Here is a 27152-nt window from a genome sequence, read left to right as displayed (position 1 = left end):
TTGAGGCTGGAGCTAGTGTTAGGGTTGAGGCTGGAGCTAGTGTTAGGGTTGAGGGTTGAGGCTGGAGCTAGTGTTAGGGTTGAGGCAGGAGCTGGTGTTAGGGTTGAGGGTGGAGCTAGTGTTAGGGTTAAAGCTGGAGCTGGAGCTAGTGTCAGGGTTGAGACTGGAGCTAGTGTTAGGGTTGAAGCTGGAGCTGGAGCTAGTGTCAGGGTTGAGGCTGGAGCTGGAGCTAGTGTCAGGGTTGAGGCTGGAGCTAGTGTTAGGGTTGAGGCTGGAGCTGGAGCTAGTGTTTGGCTTGAGGCTGGAGCTAGTGTTACGGTTCAGGCTGGAGCTGGAGCTAGTGTTAGGGTTCAGGCTGGAGATGGAGCTAGTGTTAGGGTTCAGGCTGGAGCTGGAGCTAGTGTTAGGGTTCAGATTGGAGCTGGAGCTAGTGTTAGGGTTGAGGCTGGAGCTGGTGTTAGGGTTGAGGGTGGAGCTAGTGTTAGGGTTGAAGCTGGAGCTGGAGCTAGTGTCAGGGTTGAGACTGGAGCTAGTGTTAGGGTTGAAGCGGGAGCTGGAGCTAGTGTCAGGGTTGAGGCTGGAGCTGGAGCTAGTGTTAGGGTTCAGGCTGGAGCTGGAGCTAGTGTTTGGCTTGAGGCTGGAGCTAGTGTTAGGGTTCAGGCTGGAGCTGGAGCTAGTGTCAGGGTTCAGGCTGGAGATGGAGCTAGTGTTAGGGTTCAGGCTGGAGCTGGAGCTAGTGTTAGGGTTCAGATTGGAGCTGGAGCTAGTGTTAGGGTTGAGGCTGGAGCTGGTGTTAGGGTTGAGGGTGGAACTAGTGTTAGGGTTGAAGCTGGAGCTGGAGCTAGTGTCAGGGTTGAGACTGGAGCTAGTGTTAGGGTTGAAGCTGGAGCTAGTGTTAGGGTTGAGGGTGGAGCTAGTGTTAGGGTTGAGGCTGGAGCTAGTGTTAGGGGTGAGGCTGGAGCTGGAGCTAGTGTTAGGCTTCAGGCTGGAGCTGGAGCTAGTGTTAGGGTTCAGGCTGGAGCTGGAGCTAGTGTTAGGGTTCAGGCTGGAGCTGGAGCTAGTGTTAGGGTTCAGGCTGGAGCTGGAGCTAGTGTTAGGGTTCAGGCTGGAGCTGGAGCTAGTGTTAGGGTTCAGGCTGGAGCTGGAGCTAGTGTTAGGGTTCAGGCTGGAGCTGGAGCTAGTGTTAGGGTTCAGGCTGGAGCTGGAGCTAGTGTTAGGTTTCAGGCTGGAGCTAGTGTTAGGGTTCAGGCTGGAGCTGGAGCTAGTGTTAGGGTTCAGATTGGAGCTGGAGCTAGAGTTAGGGTTGTGGCTGGAGCTGGAGCTAGTGTCAAGGTTGAGGCTGGAGCTAGTGTTAGGGTTGAGGGTGGAGCTGGAGCTAATGTTAGGGTTGAGGCTGGTGCTGGAGCTAATGTCAGGGTTGAGGCTGGAGCTGGAGCAAGTGTTAGGGTTGAGGCTGGAGCTGGTGTTAGGGTTGAGGGTGGAGCTAGTGTTAGGGTTGAGGGTTGAGGCTGGAGCTAGTGTTAGGGTTGAGGCAGGAGCTGGTGTTAGGGTTGAGGGTGGAGCTAGTGTTAGGGTTGAGGGTGGAGCTGGAGCTAATGTTAGGGTTGAGGCTGGTGCTGGAGCTAGTGTCAGGGTTGAGGCTGGAGCTGAAGCTAGTGTTAGGGTTGAGGCTGGAGCTGGTGTTAGGGTTGAGGCAGGAGCTGGTGTTAGGGTTGAGGCTGGAGCTAGTGTTAGGGTTGAGGGTGGAGCTAGTGTTAGGGTTGAAGCTGGAGCTGGAGCTAGTGTCAGGGTTGAGGCTGGAGCTAGGGGTAGGGTTGAGGCAGGAGCTAGTGTTAGGGTTGAGGGCTGAGGCTGGAGCTAGTGTTAGGGTTGAGGCAGGAGCTGGTGTTAGGGTTGAGGCTGGAGCTAGTGTTAGGGTTGAGGGTGGAGCTGGAGCTAATGTTAGGGTTTAGGCTGGTGCTGGAGCTAGTGTCAGGGTTGAGGCTGGAGCTGGAGCTAGTGTTAGGGTTGAGGCTGGAGCAGGTGTTAGGGTTGAGGGTGGAGCTAGTGTTAGGGTTGAAGCTGGAGCTGGAGCTAGTGTCAGGGTTGAGGCTGGAGCTAGTGTTAGGGTTGAGGGTTGAGGCTGGAGCTAGGGGTAGGGTTGAGGCTGGAGCTAGTGTTAGGGTTGAGGCTAGAGCTAGTGTTAGGGTTGAGGGTTGAGGCTGGAGCTAGTGTTAGGGTTGAGGCAGGAGCTGGTGTTAGGGTTGAGGGTGGAGCTAGTGTTAGGGTTGAAGCTGGAGCTGGAGCTAGTGTCAGGGTTGAGACTGGAGCTAGTGTTAGGGTTGAAGCTGGAGCTGGAGCTAGTTTCAGGGTTGAGGCTGGAGCTGGAGCTAGTGTCAGGGTTGAGGCTGGAGCTAGTGTTAGGGTTGAGGCTGGAGCTGGAGCTAGTGTTTGGCTTGAGGCTGGAGCTAGTGTTAGGGTTCAGGCTGGAGCTGGAGCTAGTGTTAGGGTTCAGGCTGGAGATGGAGCTAGTGTTAGGGTTCAGGCTGGAGATGGAGCTAGTGTTAGGGTTCAGATTGGAGCTGGATCTAATGTTAGGGTTGAGGCTGGAGCTGGTGTTAGGGTTGAGGGTGGAGCTAGTGTTAGGGTTGAAGCTGGAGCTGGAGCTAGTGTCAGGGTTGAGACTGGAGCTAGTGTTAGGGTTGAAGCTGGAGCTGGAGCTAGTGTCAGGGTTGAGGCTGGAGCTGGAGCTAGTGTTAGGGTTGAGGCTGGAGCTGGAGCTAGTGTTTGGCTTGAGGCTGGAGCTAGTGTTAGGGTTCAGGCTGGAGATGGAGCTAGTGTTAGGGCTCAGGCTGGAGCTGGAGCTAGTGTTAGGGTTCAGATTGGAGCTGGAGCTAGTGTTAGGGTTGTGGCTGGAGCTGGAGCTAGTGTCAGGGTTGAGGCTGGAGCTAGTGTAGGGTTGAGGGTCGAGCTGGAGCTAATGTTAGGGTTGTGGCTGGAGCTAGTGTCAGGGTTGAGGCTGGAGCTGGTGTTAGGGTTGAGGCTGGTGCTGGAGCTAGTGTCAGGGTTGAGGCTGGAGCTAGTGTTAGGGTTGAGGGTGGAGCTGGAGCTAGTGTTAGGGCTGAGGCTGGAGCTAGTGTTAGGGTTGAGGCTGGAGCTAGTGTCAGGGTTGAGGCTGGAGCTAGTGTAGAGTTGAGGGTCGAGCTGGAGCTAATGTTAGGGTTGTGGCTGGAGCTAGTGTCAGGGTTGAGGCTGGAGCTGGTGTTAGGGTTGAGGCTGGTGCTGGAGCTAGTGTCAGGGTTGAGGCTGGAGCTAGTGTTAGGGTTGAGGGTGGAGCTGGAGCTAGTGTTAGGGTTGAGGCTGGAGCTAGTGTTAGGGTTGAGGCTGGAGCTAGTGTTAGGGTTGAGGGTGGAGCTGGAGCTAGTGTTAGGGTTGAGGCTGGAGCTAGTGTTAGGGTTGAGGCTGGAGCTAGTGTTAGGTTTGAGGCTGGAGCTAGTGTTAGGGTTGAGGCTGGAGCTAGTGTTAGGGTTCAGGTTGGAGCTAGTGTTACTGTTGAGGCTGGAGATAGTGTTAGGGTTGAGGCTGGAGCTAGTGTTAGGCTTGAGGCTGGAGCTGGAGCTAGTGTTAGGTTTGAGGCTGGTGCTAGTGTCAGGGTTGAGGCTGGTGCTGGAGCTAGTGTTAGGGTTGAGGCTGGTGCTAGTGTTAGGGTTGAGGCGGAGCTAGTGTTAGGGTTGAGGCTGGTGCTGGAGCTAGTGTTAGGTTTGAGGCTGGTGCTAGTGTCAGGTTTGAGCCTGGTGCTGGAGCTAGTGTCAGGCTTGAGGCTGGAGCTAGTGTTAGGTTTGAGGCTGGAGCTAGTGTCAGGGTTGAGGCTGGAACTAGTGTTAGGGTTGTCACTGGAGCTAGTGTTAGGGTTGTCACTGGAGCTAGTGTCAGGGTTGAGGCTGGTGCTGGAGCTAGTGTCAGGGTTGAGGCTGGTGCTGGAGCTAGTGTCAGGGTTGAGGCTGGAGCTAGTGTTAGGGTTGAGGCTGGAGCTGGAGCTAGTGTTTGGCTTGAGGCTGGAGCTAGTGTTAGGGTTCAGGCTGGAGCTGGAGCTAGTGTTAGGGTTCAGGCTGGAGATGGAGCTAGTGTTAGGGTTCAGGCTGGAGATGGAGCTAGTGTTAGGGTTCAGATTGGAGCTGGATCTAATGTTAGGGTTGAGGCTGGAGCTGGTGTTAGGGTTGAGGGTGGAGCTAGTGTTAGGGTTGAAGCTGGAGCTGGAGCTAGTGTCAGGGTTGAGACTGGAGCTAGTGTTAGGGTTGAAGCTGGAGCTGGAGCTAGTGTCAGGGTTGAGGCTGGAGCTGGAGCTAGTGTTAGGGTTGAGGCTGGAGCTGGAGCTAGTGTTTGGCTTGAGGCTGGAGCTAGTGTTAGGGTTCAGGCTGGAGATGGAGCTAGTGTTAGGGCTCAGGCTGGAGCTGGAGCTAGTGTTAGGGTTCAGATTGGAGCTGGAGCTAGTGTTAGGGTTGTGGCTGGAGCTGGAGCTAGTGTCAGGGTTGAGGCTGGAGCTAGTGTAGGGTTGAGGGTCGAGCTGGAGCTAATGTTAGGGTTGTGGCTGGAGCTAGTGTCAGGGTTGAGGCTGGAGCTGGTGTTAGGGTTGAGGCTGGTGCTGGAGCTAGTGTCAGGGTTGAGGCTGGAGCTAGTGTTAGGGTTGAGGGTGGAGCTGGAGCTAGTGTTAGGGCTGAGGCTGGAGCTAGTGTTAGGGTTGAGGCTGGAGCTAGTGTCAGGGTTGAGGCTGGAGCTAGTGTAGAGTTGAGGGTCGAGCTGGAGCTAATGTTAGGGTTGTGGCTGGAGCTAGTGTCAGGGTTGAGGCTGGAGCTGGTGTTAGGGTTGAGGCTGGTGCTGGAGCTAGTGTCAGGGTTGAGGCTGGAGCTAGTGTTAGGGTTGAGGGTGGAGCTGGAGCTAGTGTTAGGGTTGAGGCTGGAGCTAGTGTTAGGGTTGAGGCTGGAGCTAGTGTTAGGGTTGAGGGTGGAGCTGGAGCTAGTGTTAGGGTTGAGGCTGGAGCTAGTGTTAGGGTTGAGGCTGGAGCTAGTGTTAGGTTTGAGGCTGGAGCTAGTGTTAGGGTTGAGGCTGGAGCTAGTGTTAGGGTTCAGGTTGGAGCTAGTGTTACTGTTGAGGCTGGAGATAGTGTTAGGGTTGAGGCTGGAGCTAGTGTTAGGCTTGAGGCTGGAGCTGGAGCTAGTGTTAGGTTTGAGGCTGGTGCTAGTGTCAGGGTTGAGGCTGGTGCTGGAGCTAGTGTTAGGGTTGAGGCTGGTGCTAGTGTTAGGGTTGAGGCGGAGCTAGTGTTAGGGTTGAGGCTGGTGCTGGAGCTAGTGTTAGGTTTGAGGCTGGTGCTAGTGTCAGGTTTGAGCCTGGTGCTGGAGCTAGTGTCAGGCTTGAGGCTGGAGCTAGTGTTAGGTTTGAGGCTGGAGCTAGTGTCAGGGTTGAGGCTGGAACTAGTGTTAGGGTTGTCACTGGAGCTAGTGTTAGGGTTGTCACTGGAGCTAGTGTCAGGGTTGAGGCTGGTGCTGGAGCTAGTGTCAGGGTTGAGGCTGGTGCTGGAGCTAGTGTCAGGGTTGAGTCTGGTGCTAGTGTTAGGGTTGAGACTGGAGCTAGTGTTAGGCTTGAGGCTGGAGCTAGTGTTAGGGTTGAGGCTGGAGCTGGAGCTAGTGTCAGGGTTGAGGCTGGAGCTAGTGTTAGGGTTGAGGCTGGAGCTAGTGTCAGGGTTGAGGCTGCAGCTGGAGCTAGTGTCAGGGTTGAGGCTGGAGCTAGTGTTAGGGTTGAGGCTGGAGCTAGTGTTAGGGTTGAGACTGGAGCTAGTGTTAGGGTTGATGCTGGAGCTGGAGCTAGTGTTAGGGTTGAGGCTGGAGCTAGTTTTAGGGTTGAGGCTGGAGCTAGTGTTAGGGTTGAGGCTGGAGCTAGTGTTAGGGTTGAGGATGGAGCTAGTGTTAGGGTTGAGGATGGAGCTAGTGTTAGGGTTGAGGCTGGAGCTGGAGCTAGTGTTAGGGTTGAGGCTGGAGCTAGTGTTAGGGTTGAGGCTGGAGCTAGTGTTAGGGTTGAGGCTGGAGCTAGTGTTAGGGTTGAGGGTTGAGCTAGTGTTAGGGTTCAGGCTGGAGCTAGTGATAGGGTTGAGGCTGGAGCTAGTGTTAGGGTTGAGGCTGGAGCTAGTGTTAGGGTTGAGGCTGGAGCTAGTGTTAGGGTTGAGGCTGGAGCTAGGGTTAGGGTTAGTAGTGTAGTCATCTACCCACCTTTCCAGAGATCTCATCATAGCGGTAGAGGTCCACAGGCAGAGGAGTCTCACTGATGACTGGCTTCATACTAGCGATACGGAAGCTGTTGTCGTGGTACGTGTAGTCAAACCTAGCATTCACCATCCCCTCCTCACTGAACCGGTAGATCTGCTTGTCAATCAACGGACCCATCTTACGGTAACGTATCGTACAGGAGAACCCGCCGCTCTGTAAGTTCACCATCTTCAGAACCCCAGCAGTCTCGTCATAACCGAACGTCACCGTGGTGCTGTCGTAGAGGATCTCAGCTAGCTTGGCCAGCTTGCCATACTTGTAGAGGACACGTCGACCGGTGCCGAGGTAGTGGGTGGCCTTAGGGCGGCCGTCTTCGGTGAAGTCGTGGATGATGGAGGCGTTGCTCTCCGGAGGGTTGTAGGTGTTGCGGATGTAACCGATAGAGACGTGAGTGAACATGGTGTGGCGGGCTACACTAGGCATGGTGACGGCTGTGATGCGCCCCGAGGTGTCAAACTCAAATATGTACTGTCTCTGGCTCTGTAGGAGAAGGACCATGGACTGGAGAGAGAGTAGGAGGGAAAGAAGTGGAGAAGGAACATAAGTCATCATCACTAGCATCATTTTATGCACTTTTCACTTCTCTCAATCAGCTTGTCATTGCTATTCCTGCTGCCTGTATAGTAGGTAATGTCTCACAGGTGCAATGATGCCTTCACTTTAGCCTGGTAGCTATAGCTCCACACAGATAAGATCAACAGTACAAGAACCAGTAGCAGTACCAGTAACAGTAACAGTAGCAGTACTATGTCCTCACCTTATCCTGGTAGCTGTAGCTCCACACAGATAAGATCAACAGTACCAGTAGCAGTGCCAGTAGCAGTACCAGTAACAGTAACAGTAACAGTAGCAGTACCAGTACCAGTACCAGTAACAGTAACAGTACCAGTAACAGTAACAGTAACAGTAGCAGTAACAGTAACAGTACCAGTAACAGTACCAGTAACAGCAGCAGTATCAGTAACAGTAACAGTAGCAGTAACAGTAACAGTACCAGTACCAGTAACAGTACCAGTACCAGTAACAGTAGCAGTAACAGTAGCAGTACCAGTAACAGTAGCAGTAACACTACTATGTCCTCACCTTATCCTGGTAGCTGTAGCTCCACACAGATCATAACAGTAACAGTACCAGTACCAGTACCAGTAACAGTACCAGTAACAGTACTATGTCCTCACCTTATCCTGGTAGCTGTAGCTCCACACAGTTCATAACAGTAGCAGTACCAGTAAGGGTACCAGTACCAGTAACAGTACCAGTAACAGTACCAGTACCAGTACCAGTAGCAGTAACAGTAGCAGTAACAGTACCAGTAACAGTAACAGTACCAGTAACAGTACCAGTACCAGTAACACTACTATGTCCTCACCTTATCCTGGTAGCTGTAGCTCCACACAGTTCATAACAGTAACAGTAGCAGTAACAGTACCAGTAACAGTAACAGTACCAGTAACAGTACCAGTACCAGTAACACTACTATGTCCTCACCTTATCCTGGTAGCTGTAGCTCCACACAGATCATAACAGTAGCAGTAACAGTAACAGTACCAGTAGCAGTACCAGTAGCAGTACCAGTAACAGTACCAGTACCAGTAACAGTAACAGTAACAGTAACAGTAACAGTACCATGTCCTCACCTTATCCTGGTAGCTGTAGCTCCACACAGTTCATAACAGTAACAGTACCAGTAGCAGTACCAGTAGCAGTAACAGTAACAGTAACAGTAACAGTAACAGTAACAGTAACAGTAGCAGTACCAGCAACAGTAGCAGTATCAGTAAAAGTAACAGTAGCAGTAGCAGTAACAGTACCCGTAACAGTAGCAGTAACAGTAACAGTAGCAGTAGCAGTACCAGTAACAGTAGCAGTACCAGTAACAGTACCAGTACCAGTACCAGTAGCAGTAGCAGTAGCAGTACCAGTACCAGTAACAGTAGCAGTACCAGTACCAGTAACAGTAACAGTAGCAGTACCAGTACCAGTAGCAGTACCAGTACCAGTAACAGTACCAGTACCAGTAACAGTAGCAGTAACAGTACCAGTAACAGTACCAGTAACAGTAGCAGTAACACCTTATCCAGATAACTATAGCCCCACACAGTTCATAACAGTAGCAGTACAGTACCAGTACTATGTCCTCACCTTATCCTGGTAGCTGTAGCTCCACACAGTTCATAACAGTAACAGTACCAGTAGCAGTAACAGTACCAGTAACAGTAGCAGTAACAGTAACAGTAGCAGTAACAGTAGCAGTAACAGTAGCAGTAACAGTAGCAGTACCAGCAACAGTAGCCGTATCAGTAAAAGTAACAGTACCAGTAACAGTAGCAGTATCATTAAAAGTAACAGTAGCAGTAACAGTAGCAGTAACAGTACCAGTAACAGTACCAGTACCAGTACCAGTAACAGTAGCAGTAACAGTAACAGTAGCAGTAACAGTAGCAGTACCAGTACCAGTAACAGTAACAGTACCAGTAACAGTAGCAGTAGCAGTACCAGTAACAGTAACAGTAACAGTAACAGTAGCAGTACCAGTACCAGTAACAGTACCAGTAACAGTAGCAGTAACAGTAGCAGTACCAGTACCAGTACCAGTAACAGTAGCAGTAACAGTACTATTAGCAGTACCAGTACCAGACAGTGCTAGGTCCTCACCTTATCCAGATAACTATAGCTCCACACAGTTCATAACAGTAGCAGTACAGTACCAGTACCAGACAGTGCTATGTCCTCACCTTATCCAGATAACTATAGCTCCACACAGTTCATAACAGTAGCAGTACAGTACCAGTACCAGACAGTGCTAGGTCCTCACCTTATCCAGATAACTATAGCTCCACACAGTTCATAACAGTAGCAGTACAGTACCAGTACCAGACAGTGCTAGGTCCTCACCTTATCCAGATAACTATAGCTCCACACCTTGCCGTCTATGAACGACCGTGACACAATACGTCCCTGAGGGTCAAACTCTGTCTTCTCGCTCATACTGCCCCTCTGCAGCCCCACCAGCTGACCCGTGGTCGAATACGACACATTCACCACTGCCAGGCTGCTGCTAGGCAACCACATGGCGGGCCGGCCCTGCGAGTCGTACATGATGCGGAGCGTGAACTTGCGGTGGTCGTCATAGATCTTCTCCGTCCGAGTGTTGCGGTCAAAGTCGATGGAGAGGAGGTTACGGCCATGTGCCTGGAAGAAGATAGAGAGTGATGTCATCTTTACACATAGTCAGTGATGTCATCTCTGTAGGCAGAGTCAGTGATGTCATCTCTACACACAGAGTAAGTGATGTCATCTCTGTAGGCAGAGTGAGTGACGTCATCTTTACACATAGTCAACGATGTAATCTCTGTAGACTGAGTAAGTGATGTCATCTTTTCACATAGAGTAAGTGATGTCATCTCTAATGACTAAATTACACACAGAAAGGAAGTGAGGTTCTCAGCTCACCCTCAGCTTCCTGCCAAACACAGTGACCTTCCCCTTGGTCTGTTCCTTGCGGAGCCGCCACTCGATGGAGTTGAGTCCGTTGTCTGTGGGTAGTGTGATGTTCCTACGGCCGATTGTAGGACTGACCGACCCGGCCAGGATGTGGGGCTCAGTGTGGAAGCTGATGCCCATCCCATTGGCATACATCACCCGCAGGGTGCCGTTGTTACACAGCTGGTAGCTGTTCCTCACTTGGTCTGTAGGGGGCGATATGGACAAGGAGAGAGAAGGGAGTCATATGAGCTGGCTCCTCTGCTGGCATCTTCCTGTGTTATGTTTATATGCTGAAAAAAGATCAAATCGCAGAGTAAATTGAAATGGATTTCTGTTGCCTTTCACAAACAGAATTCCTTCCCTGAACAAAAAAAACTCTGTCAATTCAGCGTTTCTATCCCCCACTCAAACACCCACACACATATACACAAAACAGTGTCTGATGTGGCGTAGCCTCTGGAAAGACTGTGTCTGATGTGGCGTAGCCTCTGTAAAGTGACAGGGGGATTGAGGGCCCATTCTTCTTCTCTATCGGAGGCATAAAGAACAGCAGCCTGATAACAACAACGTGATTGAAGATAAGATAACAGTGATTGTCTGGCCGACGCAGCGGAAGAGTCTTTATTTAATTTTTAAAAGGCAGGGGATCATACACACACACGCACTGTTGCATGCACACACACATGCGCATGTGGAAATTCAAAACGCACACACACACACACTTGCATGCACGCAAACACACAGACACACATACACACACACAGCCTTTGAGCCTCCACCACCATAAACGGCAGTAATCCATGAAGCCAATTTGCTATAAACCTCCAGGCAGCGTTTTACCAACACTTCAAACACACAGAGATGGCTTTCTGTCAACTCTGCAGTAGACTACCCTCTCTCTCTATCTGGAAAATGTATTTGTGATGAAAATGGAGAGAGAGAGAGAGATGAGGAAGACCATACAGAAATACACTACAGAAAAAGAAGGAACAGCACGTCAGAAATCAGCTCAATGTAATTGAAAAATCCATAGACTAACCACTTCTGGTGGTTAACAACAACACAAAGAGTTATCTATCCAAAACTGAGATGTATGGATTCTTACTTTTCCAATATTTTTGGCTCTATAACAAAGAACAAACAGCAAAAACATATACATGATCAAATACAAATCTTAGAATCAACTATTAAAGACACCAGAACCCACTGGATTCTCCAATTACATTGAATGAACTACAAGACAAAATACAAACCCTCCAACCCAAAAAGGCCTCTGGTGTTGATGGCATCCTCAATGAAATGATCAAATATACAGACAGCAAATTCCAATGGGCTATATTAAAACTCTTTAACATCATCCTTAGCTCTGGCATCTTCCCCAATATTTGGAACCAAGGACTTATCACCCCAATCCACAAAAGTGGAGACAAATTTGACACCGATAACTACTGTGGGATATGCGTCAACAGTAACCTTGGGAAAATCCTCTGGATTATCATTAACAGCAGACTCATACATTTCCTCAGTGAAAACAATGTGCTGAGCAAATGCCAAATTGGCTTTTTACCAAATGATCGTACAACAGACCACGTATTCATCTGGCACACCCTAATTGACAAACAAACAAACCAAATGAGGGTCTGCTATACAAATTGATGGAAAATGGTGTTGGATTAAAAACATATGACATTATAATATCCATGTACACAAACAACAAGTGTGTGGTTAAAATTGGCAAAAACACACACATTTCTTCCCACAGGGCCTGGGGTGAGACATGGATGCAGCGTAAGCCCCACATTCTTCAACATATATATCAATGAATTGGCGAGGGCACTAGAAAAGTCTGCAGCACCCGGCCTCATCCTATAAGATTCTGAAGTCAAACATCTACTGTTTGCTGATGATCTGGTGCTTCGGTCACCAAACAAGGAGGACCTACAGCAGCACCTAGATCTACTGCACAGATTCTGCCAGACCTGGGCCCTGACAGTAAATCTCAGTAAGACTAAAATAATGGTGTTCCAAAAAAGGTCCCGTTGCCAGGACCACAAATACAAATTCAATCTAGACACTGTTGCCCTAGAGCACACAAAAAACTATACATACCTCAGCCTAAACATCAGCGCCACAGGTAACTTCCACAAAGCTGTGAACGATCGGAAAGACAAGGCAAGAAGGGCCTTCTATGCCATCAAAAGGAACATAAAATTTGACATACCAATTAGGATCTGACTAAAAATACTTGAATCAGTTATAGAACACATTGCCCTTTATGGTTGTGAGGTCTGGGGTCCCCTCAGCAACCAAGGATTCACAAAATGGGACAAACAACAAATTGAGACTCCGCAAAAATATCCTCCGTGTACAATGTAGAACACCAAATAATGCATGCAGGGCAGAATTAGGCCGATATCCGCTAATGATCAAAATCCAGAAAAGAGCTGTATAAATTCTACAACCACTTAAAAGGAAGCGAATCCCAAACCTTCCGTAACAAAGCCATCACCTACAGAGAGATGAACCTGGAGAAGAGTCCTCTAAGCAAGCTGGTCCAGGGGCTCTGTTCACAAACACAAACAGACCCCACAGAGCCCCAGGACAGCAACACAATTAGCTAAACCAAATCATGAGAAAACAAAAAGATAATTACTTGACACATGGGAAAGAATTAACAACAAAACAGGAAAACCTAAAATGCTATTTGGCCCTAAACAGAGAGTACACAGTGGCAGAATACCTGACCACTGTGACTGACCCAAACTTAAGGAAAGCTTTGACTATGTACAGATTCAGTGAGCATAGCCTTGCTATTGAGAAGGCCGCCGTAGGCAGACCTGGTTCTCAAGAGAAGACAGGTTATGTGCACACTGCCCACAAAATGAGGTGGAAACTGAGCTGCACTTCCTAACCTCCTGCCAAATGTATGACTATATTAGAGACACATATGAAATACACAAGTGACCTGTTGCCACAAGAAAAGGTCAACCAGGTCAACCAGTGAATTAACACCATTTTAAATACAACCCATATTTATGTTTATTTATTTTCCCTTTTGTACTTTAACCATTTGTACATCGTTACATATATACATAATATGACATTTGTAATGTCTTTATTCGTTTGGAACCTTAATTTTTATTGTTTATTTCACTTTTGAATATTATCTACTTCACTTGCTTTGGCAATGTTAACATGTTTCCCATGCCAATAAAGCCCCTTGAATATATATATATATATATATATATACAGTGCCTTGCGAAAGTATTCGGCCCCCTTGAACTTTGCGACCTGTTGCCACATTTCAGGCTTCAAACATAAAGATATAAAACTGTATTTTTTTGTGAAGAATCAACAACAAGTGGGACACAATCATGAAGTGGAACAACATTTATTGGATATTTCAAACTTTTTTAACAAATCAAAAACTTTAAAATTGGGCGTGCAAAATTATTCAGCCCCCTTAAGTTAATACTTTGTAGCGCCACCTTTTGCTGCGATTACAGCTGTAAGTCGCTTGGGGTATGTCTCTATCAGTTTTGCACATCGAGAGACCGAAATTTTTTCCCATTCCTCCTGAGCTCACTGAGCTCGAGCTCAGTGAGGTTGGATGGAGAGCATTTGTGAACAGCAGTTTTCAGTTCTTTCCACAGATTCTCGATTGGATTCAGGTCTGGACTTTGACTTGGCCATTCTAACACCTGGATATGTTTATTTTTGAACCATTCCATTGTAGATTTTGCTTTATGTTTTGGATCATTGTCTTGTTGGAAGACAAATCTCCGTCCCAGTCTCAGGTCTTTTGCAGACTCCATCAGATTTTCTTCCAGAATGGTCCTGTATTTGGCTCCATCCATCTTCCCATCAATTTTAACCATCTTCCCTGTCCCTGCTGAAGAAAAGCAGGCCCAAACCATGATGCTGCCACCACCATGTTTGACAGTGGGGATGGTGTGTTCAGGGTGATGAGCTGTGTTGCTTTTACGCCAAACATAACGTTTTGCATTGTTGCCAAAAAGTTCAATTTTGGTTTCATCTGACCAGAGCACCTTCTTCCACATGTTTGGTGTGTCTCCCAGGTGGCTTGTGGCAAACTTTAAACAACACTTTTTATGGATATCTTTAAGAAATGGCTTTCTTCTTGCCACTCTTCCATAAAGGCCAGATTTGTGCAATATATGACTGATTGTTGTCCTATGGACAGAGTCTCCCACCTCAGCTGTAGATCTCTGCAGTTCATCCAGAGTGATCATGGGCCTCTTGGCTGCATCTCTGATCAGTCTTCTCTTTGTATGAGCTGAAAGTTTAGAGGGACGGCCAGGTCTTGGTAGATTTGCAGTGGTCTGATACTCCTTCCATTTCAATATTATCGCTTGCACAGTGCTCCTTGGGATGTTTAAAGCTTGGGAAATCTTTTTGTATCCAAATCCGGCTTTAAACTTCTTCACAACAGTATCTCGGACCTGCCTGGTGTGTTCCTTGTTCTTCATGATGCTCTCTGCGCTTTTAACGGACCTCTGAGACTATCACAGTGCAGGTGCATTTATACGGAGACTTGATTACACACAGGTGGATTGTATTTATCATCATTAGTCATTTAGGTCAGCATTGGATCATTCAGAGATCCTCACTGAACTTCTGGAGAGAGTTTGCTGCACTGAAAGTAAAGGGGCTGAACAATTTTGCACGCCCAATTTTTCAGTTTTTGATTTGTTAAAAAAGTTTGAAATATCCAATAAATGTCGTTCCACTTCATGATTGTGTCCCACTTGTTGTTGATTCTTCACAAAAAAATACAGTTTTATATCTTTATGTTTGAAGCCTGAAATGCGGCAAAAGGTCGCAAAGTTCAAGGGGGCCGAATACTTTCCCAAGGCACTGTATATATATATACCCTTCTGGTTCGCTTATATATATATATATATATATATATATATATATATATCTATAGAGAGAGAGAGAGAGGGTGAGAGCGAGGTAGAGGTGAGAGATAAAGAGAGAGAGAAAGAGAGAGGGTGAGAGCGAGGTAGAGGTGAGAGATAAAGAGAGAGAAAGAGAGAGCGAGAGAGAGAGAGAAAGAGAGAGGAGGGAGCAAAGCAAGCTGTTAAAACCAGTGTCTCGGCACAGCAGACCAGAACACTGTGCTGTAATACATGTAACACACACACGCACAAACATACACACACAGGCAGAGATACACGCACGCAAGGAAACACACAGAGACACACAAAGATAGAGACACGGCCAGCCCGCTCACTGAGCAGGATTAGGCTTAGCCTATTGCGGCAGATTGACTGACCAAGTCACCAACAACACATAAAACCTCACATAATTCTGCCCGAAAACAATGACAATTTCTCTCAACCAGTGGCATATGGGCTTTTTAGGTGAGCGCTGATGCCGCCCTGTGATAAGCAGTGCCCACTTTGTCAAAGGCAGGGACTCTTGTCCGTTCCCAGCCTCTCCAGGGTGCTGTGGGAGAGACACATAGCTGCGGCGCTCCACCAACGTCCCGTCAAAGAAATGATCTCAAATCAATCAGTGGTGTAAAGTACTTGATTAAAAATACATTAAAGTCAAACTTAAGTCGTTTGTTTTGTATCTGTACTTTACTATTTATGATTTTGAATAATTTTACTTCACTACATTCCTAAAGAAAATAATGTACTTTTTACTACATTTTGAATGCTTAGCAGGTCAGGACAAGAGTCCAATTCACAGACTCCCTGGTCATCCCTACTGCCTCTGATCTAGCAGACTCACTACAAATCAAATGCTTAGTTTGTAAATGATGTCTAAGTGTTGGAGTGTGCCACTGGCTGCCTGTAAATTGAAAAAACTAGAAAATGGTGCCGTCTGGTTCGCTTAATATAAGGAATTATAAATGATTTATACTTTTGATACTGAAGTATATTTAAAACGAAATACTTTTAGACTTTTACTCAAGTATTGTACTGGTTGATTATCACTTTTACTTGAGTCATTTTCTATTAAGGTATCTGATAACAGATATAGCATTATGGTACAAAAGAGTATGTGAACTTTACTATAGCCTACAGGCTGGAGATAAAATGTACGATAATGTAATGAGACACTTTTACACCAGGTTTCTCCCATCAAATAGCCTAACCAAAATGGCGTCCAAATAAAACATGTGCTGGCGTGTTAAACAGCATTTAATAAAAACAGGACAGGCTACTGTCCAGGAGTTTCATCCTGTGGTCTAAATGGTCACGATCAGCGAGTTGGAGTTTGTATCTGTACGGAGTTTGTATCACAACTTGATTTCATATTCTAGAAAATATGTACAGTACCAGTCAAACGTTTGGACATGTAACGATATCCCTCGTCATCTGAGGAGGAGTAGGAAGGATCGGACCAATATGCAGCGTGGTACGTGTCCATGTTAATATTTATTAAAACTGAACACAAAACAAAATAACAAGAGAACGAACGAACGAAAACGAAACAGTTCTGTCTGGTGCACAGAGACAGAAAACAACCACCCACAAACAAGAGTGGGAAAACAGGCTGCCTAAGTATGGTTCTCAATCAGAGACAACAATTGACAGCTGCCTCTGATTGGGAACCATACCAGGCCAAACACATAGAAATACCAAACATAGAACAAAAACATTGAATGCCCACCCCAACTCACGCCCTGACCAAACTAAAATAGAAACATACAAAAGGAACTAAGGTGACAGGACACACCTACTCATTCCAAGGGTTTTCTTTATCTTTTTCTATTTTCTACATTATAGAATAATAGTGAAGACATCACAACTATGAAATAACAAATTTGGAATCATGTTGTAACCCAAAAAGTTTTAATTAAACAAATCAAAATATATTTTATATTTGAGATTCTTCATAGTAGCCACCCTTTGCCTTGATGACAGCTTTGCACAATCTTGGCATTCTCTCAACCAGCTTTATGAGGTAGTCACCTGGAATGCATTTCAATTAACAGGTGTGCCTTGTTAAAAGTTATTTGTGGAATTCCTTTCCTTCTTAATGCGTTTGATCCAATCAGTTGTGTTGTGACAAGGTAGGGCTGGTATACAGAAGATATCCAATCAGTTGTGTTGTGACAAGGTAGGGCTGGTATACAGAAGATATCCAATCAGTTGTGTTGTGACAAGGTAGGGGTGGTATACAGAAGATATCCAATCAGTTGTGTTGAGACAAGGTAGGGCTGGTATACAGAAGATATCCAATCAGTTGTGTTGTGACAAGGTAGGGGTGGTATACAGAAGATATCCAATCAGTTGTGTTGTGACCAGGTAGGGGTGGTATACAGAAGATATCCAATCAGTTGTGTTGTGACAAGGTAGGGGTGGTATACAGAAGATATCCAATCAGTTGTGTTGTGACCAGGTAGGGGTGGTATACAGAAGATATCCAATCAGTTGTGTTGTGACAAGGTAGGGGTGGTATACAGAAGATATCCAATCAGTTGTGTTGAGACAAGGTAGGGGTGGTATACAGAAGATATCCAATCAGTTGTGTTGTGACAAGGTAGGGGTGGTATACAGAAGATATCCAATCAGTTGTGTTGTGACAAGGTAGGGGTGGTATACAGAAGATATCCAATCAGTTGTGTTGTGACAAGGTAGGGGTGGTATACAGAAGATATCCAATCAGTTGTGTTGTGACAAGGTAGGGGTGGTATACAGAAGATTAGTAAAACACCAAGTCCATATTATGGCAAGACCAGCTCAAATAAGCAAAGAGAAAGGACAGTCCATCATTACAAGACATGAAGGTCAGTCAATCTGGAAAATGTCAAGAACTTTGAGAGTTTCTTCAAGCGCAGTCACAAAAACCATCAAGCTCTATGATAAAACTGGCTCTCATGAGGACCGCCACAGGAAAGGAAGACCCAGAGTCACCTCTGCTGCCGAGGATACGTTCATTAGAGTTAACTGCATCTCAGATTGCAGCCCAAATAAATGCTTCACGGAGTTCAAGTAACACATCTCAACATCAACTGTTCAGAGACTGTGTGAATCAGGTCTTCATGGTCGAATTTCTGCAAACAAACCACTACTAAAGGACACCAATAAAGAAGAAGAGATTTGCTTGGGCCAAGAAACAGGACTGGTGCCCCCTGTATATAACCTCATTGCTAACCTGTACCCCCGCACACAGACTCGGTACTGGTACCCCTGTATATAACCTCATTACTAACCTGTACCCCTGCACACTGACTCTGTACCGGTACCCCCTGTATATAACCTCATTACTAACCTGTACCCCTGCACACTGACTCTGTACCGGTGCCCCTGTATATAACCTCATTACTAACCTGTACCCCCGCACACTGACTCGGTACTGGTACCCCTGTATATAACCTCATTACTAACCTGTACCCCTGCACACTGACTCGGTACTGGTACCCCCTGTATATAACCTCATTACTAACCTGTACCCCCGCACACTGACTCGGTACTGGTACCCCTGTATATAACCTCATTACTAACCTGTACCCCTGCACACTGACTCGGTACTGGTACCCCCTGTATATAACCTCATTACTAACCTGTACCCCCGCACACTGACTCGGTACTGGTACCCCCTGTATATAACCTCATTACTAACCTGTACCCCCGCACACTAACTCGGTACTGGTACCCCTGTATATAACCTCATTACTAACCTGTACCCCTGCACACTGACTCGGTACTGGTACCCCCTGTATATAACCTCATTACTAACCTGTACCCCCGCACACTGACTCGGTACTGGTACCCCCCTGTATATAACCTCATTACTAACCTGTACCCCTGCACACTGACTCGGTACCGGTGCCCCCTGTATATAACCTCATTATTAACCAGTACCCCTGCACACTGACTCGGTACTGGTACCCCTGCACACTGACTCGGTACTGGTACCCCCTGTATATAACCTCATTACTAACCTGTACCCACGCACACTGACTCGGTCCTGGTACCCCCTGTATATAACCTCATTACTAACCTGTACCCCTGCACACTGACTCTGTACCGGTACCCCTGTATATAACCTCATTACTAACCTGTACCCCTGCACACTGACTCGGTACCGGTACCCCTGTATATAACCTCATTACTAACCTGTACCCCTGCACACTGACTCTGTACCGGTACCCCTGTATATAACCTCATTACTAACCTGTACCCCTGCACACTGACTCAGTACTGGTACCCCCTGTATATAACCTCATTACTAACCTGTACCCCCGCACACTGACTCGGTACTGGTACCCCCTGTATATAACCTCATTACTAACCTGTACCCCTGCACACTGACTCGTGCGTGTGTCCCTTGCACTGTGGGGTGTGTGTATGCATGTGTGTGTATATGTGCGTGTGTCCCTTGCACTGTGGGGTGTGTGTATGCATGTGTGTGTATATGTGCGTGTGTCCCTTGCACTGTGGGGTGTGTGTATGCATGTGTGTGTATATGTGCGTGTGTCCCTTGCACTGTGGGGTGTGTGTATGCATGTGTGTGTATATGTGCGTGTGTCCCTTGTACTGTGGGGTGTGTGTATGCATGTGTGTGTATATGTGCGTGTGTCCCTTGCACTGTGGGGTGTGTGTATGCATGTGTGTGTATATGTGCGTGTGTCCCTTGTACTGTGGGGTGTGTGTATGCATGTGTGTGTATATGTGCGTGTGTCCCTTGCACTGTGGGGTGTGTGTATGCATGTGTGTGTATATGTGCGTGTGTCCCTTGTACTGTGGGGTGTGTGTATGCATGTGTGTGTATGTCCCACCTTGCACCACGGTGTATGAGGCCTCCACAGAGGACAGGTTGGTGATAACGGTGACGTCATCGTCTCTGCTGGAGCTCTCTATGTCAATGTTGATGGAACGTTCTATCTCCCGGTGCAGATTGGTCACCATGCCAGTAGGATAGGTTACATTGGTCAGACGACCCTCACTGTCATACCTGGAGGAGAGAGACATATAGAGGTTACTTCTCACTGTCCCACCTGGGAAGATAGGGACAACTAGTGACAAAATAGTCCTTAATCAATGTGAGTTGTCATTTTCAGTCCTCTCCTCTCCTCTCCTCTCCTCTCCTCTCCTCTCCTCTCCTCTCCTCTCCTCTCCTCTCCTCTCCTCTCCTCTCCTCTCCTCTCCTCTCCTCTCCTCTCCTCTCCTCTCCTCTCCTCTCCTCTCCTCTCCTCTCCTCTCCTCTACTCTACTCTACTCTCCTCTCCTCTCCTCTCCTCTCACAGCTTACTTGTACAGAGGAGCTGGAAATAGCTGGTCTCCGTTGATATCTCATAATATGGCAGTTCTCAGCAGAAAGTGTGTGTGTGTGTATGTGTGTGCAGTGACAAAAGCAAACCTCTATGGACCTCTAACACCTGTCCGTTCTGTTAGCTCTGACTGAAGCACACACTTGTGTGACAGAAGTGAACTCCAGGGGGCAGCATTGGACTGTAAACAAATCCTAGCTCGATGTCTGCCAGACAATGCAGCTAATATGTGACCCTGAGTGCTGCTGAAGTGTCCGTTTTTGACAAATGCATAAAAACATCCCACTCACTGGTAGAAGGTGGTCCATCCGGTCTCGTCAGCCTTGGTGGCCAGTAGTCCTGTACTCCCAGAGTACCCCAGTAGGGCCACCTCCTGTCCCTCGGCCGAGACACTCCTCAACCCCCCAGCAGGGTCCAAACCCAGGGTCACCACCTGGTTCTCTGGCAGTAACACCAGTCTGAGGAGGCCAGAACTCCCCCCCTGGCCCAGACCCTCCCTTCTCACCCTGAGAGTGTTGTTGCAGTTGTCCACCACCGTGGCTAGCTCTCTGTCCGGCCCGTAGGTGAAGTTATATAATGGTTCTCCGGTGACCAGACTCACGGTCTGTAGATGTTGACCGTCACCGTTGAACACATAGAGCTCCTGTTCCCGTGGCGACGCAACTTCATATTGTCCCATCATCGATCCTGATCCCGCCCCCGAGGCTGACGGGCCGGGTCGATTGGCTCGTACGGCTCTGATGCGTATGTTGTTAAGATCGGCGATGAAAAGCGTTCCGTCGGGTGAGACGGCGAGCGAGGCGGGGGAGTTGAGGCCGGAGTCGGGCGCGTAGCCGTCGTCGCCATAGAAACAGTTGCAGTTGACATCATTCTTGCAGTCGCAGTCTGATGTGGCGCCGGCCAGCAGAGACATCTCGCCATTAGTGGAGACCTGAGAGAGAGAGGGAAGGGGAGAAAGACAACAAACGAGAGAGAGAGAGAGAGAACGACAGAGATGAGACAAGGAAGACAGGAAAGACAATGTTTTAGAAACAGAAAAGTGAAGTTTCAAGTTTTAATGTCACGTGCACAAGTACAGTGAAATGCCTTTCTTGCAAACTCCAAACCCCACAATGCAGTAAGGTAAAGCTACTTTTTTTATGTTTAAAGACAACGGTGCTGTTGTACCTGTCTGACGCGGTTGATCTTCTTCTCGTCCGTCTCAGCGATGTAGAGAACTCCGGTGTAAGACAGGGCGATGGCTGTCGCGCTCTCCAACGCAGCATGGATGGCAAGCTTACTCAGGCTGTAGTCTACACCTGGAACCTGACAATGCATGGGCCGCCCTGCTATGACGCTCACCTGGGGCGATAATGTTATTTAATGTACAGATAATATAACAAGACATATATGATAATAGCATCATGATTTTGTTGAAGTCACGATAACCTCTTGTATCGCAATAACTGATTATATCGTGATAATTGATTATATCATGATAATTGATTATATCGTGATAACTGATTATATCATGATAATTGATTATATCGTGATAACTGATTATATTACGGCAGTAGTTTAAAACTGCTTATATGACGATAATTGATAAGGAAGCAAAACTCACTTGGTGGTTCTCAGTGATGCGCAGCACAACGTTGTTCTCCAGGACGTACAGAGAGTTATCCATGGGGTTTACTGCCAGGTCTGTAGGCCACTCCAGACGCACCTGATAAACAAAATAACCAACAAATTCAGGGTTTATCACAAAAGCCACATAACAAAAAGTATGTGGACATCACTTCAAATGAGTGGATTTGGCTATTTCACTCACACTAACTGCTGACAGGTGTATAAAATCGACCGTACAGCCATGCAATCTCCATAGACAAACATTTGCAGTAGAAGGGCCTTACTGAAGAGCTCCGTGACATTCAACGTGGCAATGTCATAGGATGCCACCTTTCCAACAAGTCAGTTAATAATTTCTGCCCTGCTAGAGCTGCCCTGGTCAACTGTAAGTGCTGTTATTGTGAAGTGGAAACGTCTAGGAGCAACAACGGCTCAGCTGTGAAGTGATAGGCCACACAAGCCTACAGAACGGGACCACCGAGTGCTGAAGTGCGTAGAGAGTAAAAATCATCTGTCCTCGGTTGCAACATCACTACTGAGTCCCAAACTGCCTCTGGAAGCAACTTCAGCACAATAACTATTCATCTGGAGCTTCATGAAATGGGTTGATATGGCCGACCAGATGCACACAAGCCTAAATTCACCATGCACAATGCCAAGCATTGGCTGGAGTGGTGTAAAGCTTGCCGCCATTGAACTCTGGAACAGTGGAAGCACATACTCTGGCGTGAGGAATCACGCTTCACCATCTGGCAGTCCGATGGACTAATCTGGGTCTGGCTGATGCCTGGAGAACGCTACCTGCCCGAATGCATAGCAACAACTGTAAAGTTTGGTGGAGGAGGAATAATGGTCTGGGGCTGTTTTTCATGGTTTGGGCCCCTTAGTTCCAGTGAAGGGAAATCTTAATGATACAGCATACAATGACATTCTAGATGATTCTGTGCTTCCAACTTTGTGGTAAGAGTTTGGGGAAGGCCCTTTCCTGTTTCAGCAATGCCCCCAGACACAAAGTGAGGTCGATACAGAAATGGTTTGTCGAGATCAGTGTGGAAGAACTTGACTGGCCAGCACAGAGCCCTGACCTCAACTCCATCGAACACCTTTGGGATGAATTGGAACGCCGACTGCGAGTCAGGTCTAACCACCCAACATCAGGGCCTGACCTCACTAATGCTCTTGTGGATGAATGGAAGCAAGTCCCCGCAGCAATGTTCCAACATCCAGTGGAAAACCTTCCCAGAAGAGTGGAGGCTGTTATAGCAGCAATGTTCCAACATCTAGTGGAAATCCTTCCCAGAAGAGTGGAGGCTGTTATAGCAGCAATGTTCCAACATCTAGTGGAAAACCTTCCCAGAAGAGTGGAGGCTCTTATAGCAGCAATGTTCCAACATCTAGTTGAAAGCCTTCCCAGAAGAGTAGAGGCTGTTATAGCAGCAATGTTCCAACATCTAGTGGGCGGCAGGGTAGCCTAGTGTTTAGAGCGTTGGACTAATAACCGAAAGGTTGCAAGTTCAAATCCCCGGAGCTGACAAGGTACAAATCTGTCATTCTGCTCCTGAACAGGCAGTTAACCCACTGTTCCTAGGCCGTCATTGAAAATAAGAATTTGTTCTTAACTGACTTGCCTAGTAAAATAAAAAATAGTGGAAATCCTTCCCAGAAGAGGGGAGGCTGTTATAGCAGCAAAGGGGGGACTGACTCCATATTAATGCGCATGACTTTGTTGCAGGTGTCCATATACTTTTGGTTTTATTTTCAGAATTTTACAGGAGACCAAAAAGAAAGTGTTCATTGCATGTAAACCAGATCAGGTTGTTTTCAACCTGTTTGAAAAGTTCATAACTGATTTAAATGGACACTTACATATTTTTGGCTCCAACTAAATCAAGTCCCTCCCTCCCCCCTCTCTCCCTACCTGGCTGACGTCCATGCTAGCGTCACAGCTGAGTGGTCGTACTGCGGTCAGGTCGTTGGCGCCCAGTAGAGTGGAGATGATGCCGTTTTGGTCAACCTTACGGATCATAGTGGCGTCCACAAAATACATCAGACCATTCTGATCCACAGCAATACCTGTAGAAACACACACACACACACACACACTGCATCAGACCATTCTGATCCACAGCAATACCTGGAGAGAAACACACACACACTGCATCAGACCATTCTGATCCACAGCAATACCTGGAGAGAAACACACACACACACACTGCATCAGACCATTCTGATCCACAGCAATACCTGTAGAAACACACACACACACTGCATCAGACCATTCTGATCCACAGCAATACCTGGAGAGAAACACACACACACACTGCATCAGACCATTCTGATCCACAGCAATACCTGGAGAGAAACACACACACACACACACACACACACACACACACACACACACACACACACACACACACACACACACACACACACACACACACACACACACACACACACACACACACACACACACACACACACACACACACACACACACACACACACACACACACTGCATCAGACCATTCTGATCCACAGCAATACCTGGAGAGAAACACACACACACACACACTGCATCAGACCATTCTGATCCACAGCAATACCTGGTGAAACACACACACACACACACACACCATGAGAATATTGTTATCCACAGCAATACCTGGAGAGAAACACACACACACACTGCATCAGACCATTCTCATCCACAGCAATACCTGGGAGGGGGAAGGAGGACGTTTTAATTCACCTTCATACGTAAGTGGGTACAAAATAAATATATTAGGCCCATAAATGTTATTTTATAAGATGCAACAACTTGGTAATTAGTAAGTTATGTAATGATGATGAGTATTGTAGCATTGCTTTCCAGGGTCCCTCAGGGTATCACTGTGTCCTTGCAGTTTCTACTTTCTGTTCGCCAGCAAGTTGATCAAATGTCTTTGGAAAGTAAAGACTGATATGATGCATTTATCGCCTGCTCCCATTTCACCTGTCAGTGATGTCACTCTGTCCATAGCAGACAGACAGACAGACAGACGGATGGACGGATGGACGGACGGATGGACGGACAGACGGACGGACGGACAGACAGATAGACAGTTGTGCTGTGTGTCAGTGGTGTCACTCTGTCTATAGTAGGCAGACAGACAGATAAATAGACAGACAGTTGTGTATTCTCTTGAAAACACACCACCCTAAATGTAACTACGATGTATACACAGACAGACAGACCGATATACAGACTGATATGCAGATTAGATTGAGGTCTGGGCTTTGACAAGGTCATTCCAAGACATTTAAATGTTTCCCCTTGCACCACTCGAGTGTCGCTATAGCAGTATGCTTTAGGTCATTGTCCTGCTGGAAGGTGAACCTCTGTCCCAGTCTCAAATCTCTGGAAGACTGAAACAGGTTTCCCTCAAGAATTTCCCTGTATTTAGTTTCCCAGTCCCTGCCGATGAAAAACATCACCACAGCATGATGCTGCTACCACCATGTTTCACTTTGGGGATGGTGTTCTCGGGGTGATGAGAGGCGTTGGATCTGCACCAGACATAGCGTTGTCCTTGATGGCCAAAAAGCTCAATTTTAGTCTCATCTGATGAGAGTACCTTCTTCCATATTTTTTTCTTTAAGAAATAGCTTTTTTTCTGGCCACTCTTCCATAAAGCCCAGCTCTGTGGAGTGTACGGCTTAAAGTGGTCCTATGGACAGATACTCCAATCTCTGTTGTGGAGCTTTGCAGCTCCTTCAGGGTTATCTTTGGTCTCCTTGTTGCCTCTCTGATTAATACCCTCCTTGCCTGTTCCACGCGTTTTGGTGGGTGGCCCTCTCTTGGCAGGTTTGTTGTGGTGCCATATTCTTTCCATTTTTTAATAATGGATTTAATGGTGCTCTGTGGGATGTTCAAAGTTTGGGATTTTTTTTATAACCCAACCCTGATCTGTACTTCTCCACAACTTTGTCCCTGACCTGTTTGGAGATCTCCTTGGTCTTCATGGTGCCGCTTGCTTGGTGGTGCCCCTTGCTTAGTGGTGTTGCAGACTCTGGGGCCTTTCAGAACAGAATATACTGAGATCATGTGACAGATCATGTGACACTTAGATTGCACACAGGTGGACTTTATTTAACACAGTTATGTGACTTCTGAAGGTAATTGTTTGCACCAGATCTTATTTAGGGGCTTCATAGCAAAGGGGTGAACATATGCACGCACCACTTTTCCGTTTTACATTTTGGGGATTTGTTTCATTTCACTTCACCAATTTGGACTATTTTGTGTATGTCCATTAGATGAAATAGAAATAAAAATCAATTTAAATTACAGGTTGCAATGCAACAAAATAGGAAAAACACCAAGGGGATGAATAATTTTGCAAGGCACTGTACAGACAGACAGACAGACAGACAGACAGACAGACAGACAGACAGACAGACAGACAGACAGACAGACAGACAGACAGACAGACAGACAGACAGACAGACAGACAGACAGACAGACAGACAGACAGACAGACAGACAGACAGACAGACAGACAGACAGACAGACAGACAGACAGACAGACAGACAGGCAGGCAGGCAGACCGACAGACAGACAGACAGACAGGCAGGCACACAGACTGATATACAGACAGACAGACAAACAGACAGACAAACAGACAGACAGACAGACAGACTTCTGGGGGAAAGAGAGAAAGGAATAGCAGTGATGGATCGAAGCAATGCCATGGAATGGATGGAGAAGAGAGGGAGAGGGGTAACAGGGTGCCTTTGAACAGAGAAGTACTAGCACACGGGGAGGAGAGGAGGGAGAGGGAAAGAGAGAGGCCAGTGACAGAAGAGCTGGAGGGCTGAGAGAGATAGAAATAGACAGACAGAGAGAGGGAGAGAGAAAGAGGACTGACAGGGCAGGCTGATAAGTGCTGGCTGGCTTTGTATCCTTCTGACAGGAAGGATACACACACACACACACACACACACACACACACACACACACACACACAACAAAACACATACACACACTGAGGAAATGTGACAGGGTGACATCTTTGACAGTTTGGTGTCAGTGTTCTTCTTTTTGATGCAGGCTTCATCACGTCATCCTAACTTCAGCTGTAATCTGGTTTATAACCTCCTTCTGATTCTGCCCTGCTTTACTTTCACTACTAGACGGACAATTAGTTTCATCATCAGTGTTCTGATATAGAAAAGGACAGATATCACTACTACTTTCACTACTAGATCATGAATACCAGCACCTCAGTAACACAGACGTCTCTTCCTTCCCTATCCTAGTTACACTTGGGAACTGTCCATGGCTTAGCCCTCATTTTGTGGAAGATCTCTTTGTGTGTGTATGTTCCTCTACTCCTCACCTTTGGGGCTCATCAGTGTCGCCTCAGTAGCTTTGCCTCCATCCCCACAGCGCTCGTCGAAGGGCAGACACTGCTCTCCTGTCCCAGCTACCACCTCTGCGTTGTCCGACAGAAGCCGCCCGCCC

The 27152-nt window shown here is 47.2% G+C and overlaps 1 pseudogene; it reads right to left on the bottom strand.

Moving 5' to 3' along the window:
• Positions 1-27152, bottom strand: part of LOC109910198 (teneurin-2-like) — a 331746-nt pseudogene that overhangs the window by 17486 nt on the left and 287108 nt on the right.

The sequence above is a fragment of the Oncorhynchus kisutch genome, linkage group LG19 (genome assembly GCF_002021735.2).
Source record: "Oncorhynchus kisutch isolate 150728-3 linkage group LG19, Okis_V2, whole genome shotgun sequence".
Classification (NCBI taxonomy): Eukaryota; Metazoa; Chordata; class Actinopteri; order Salmoniformes; family Salmonidae; genus Oncorhynchus; species Oncorhynchus kisutch.
The sequence above is the reverse complement of the archived record's forward strand: the minus strand, read 5'-3'. Positions and strand labels throughout refer to the sequence as shown.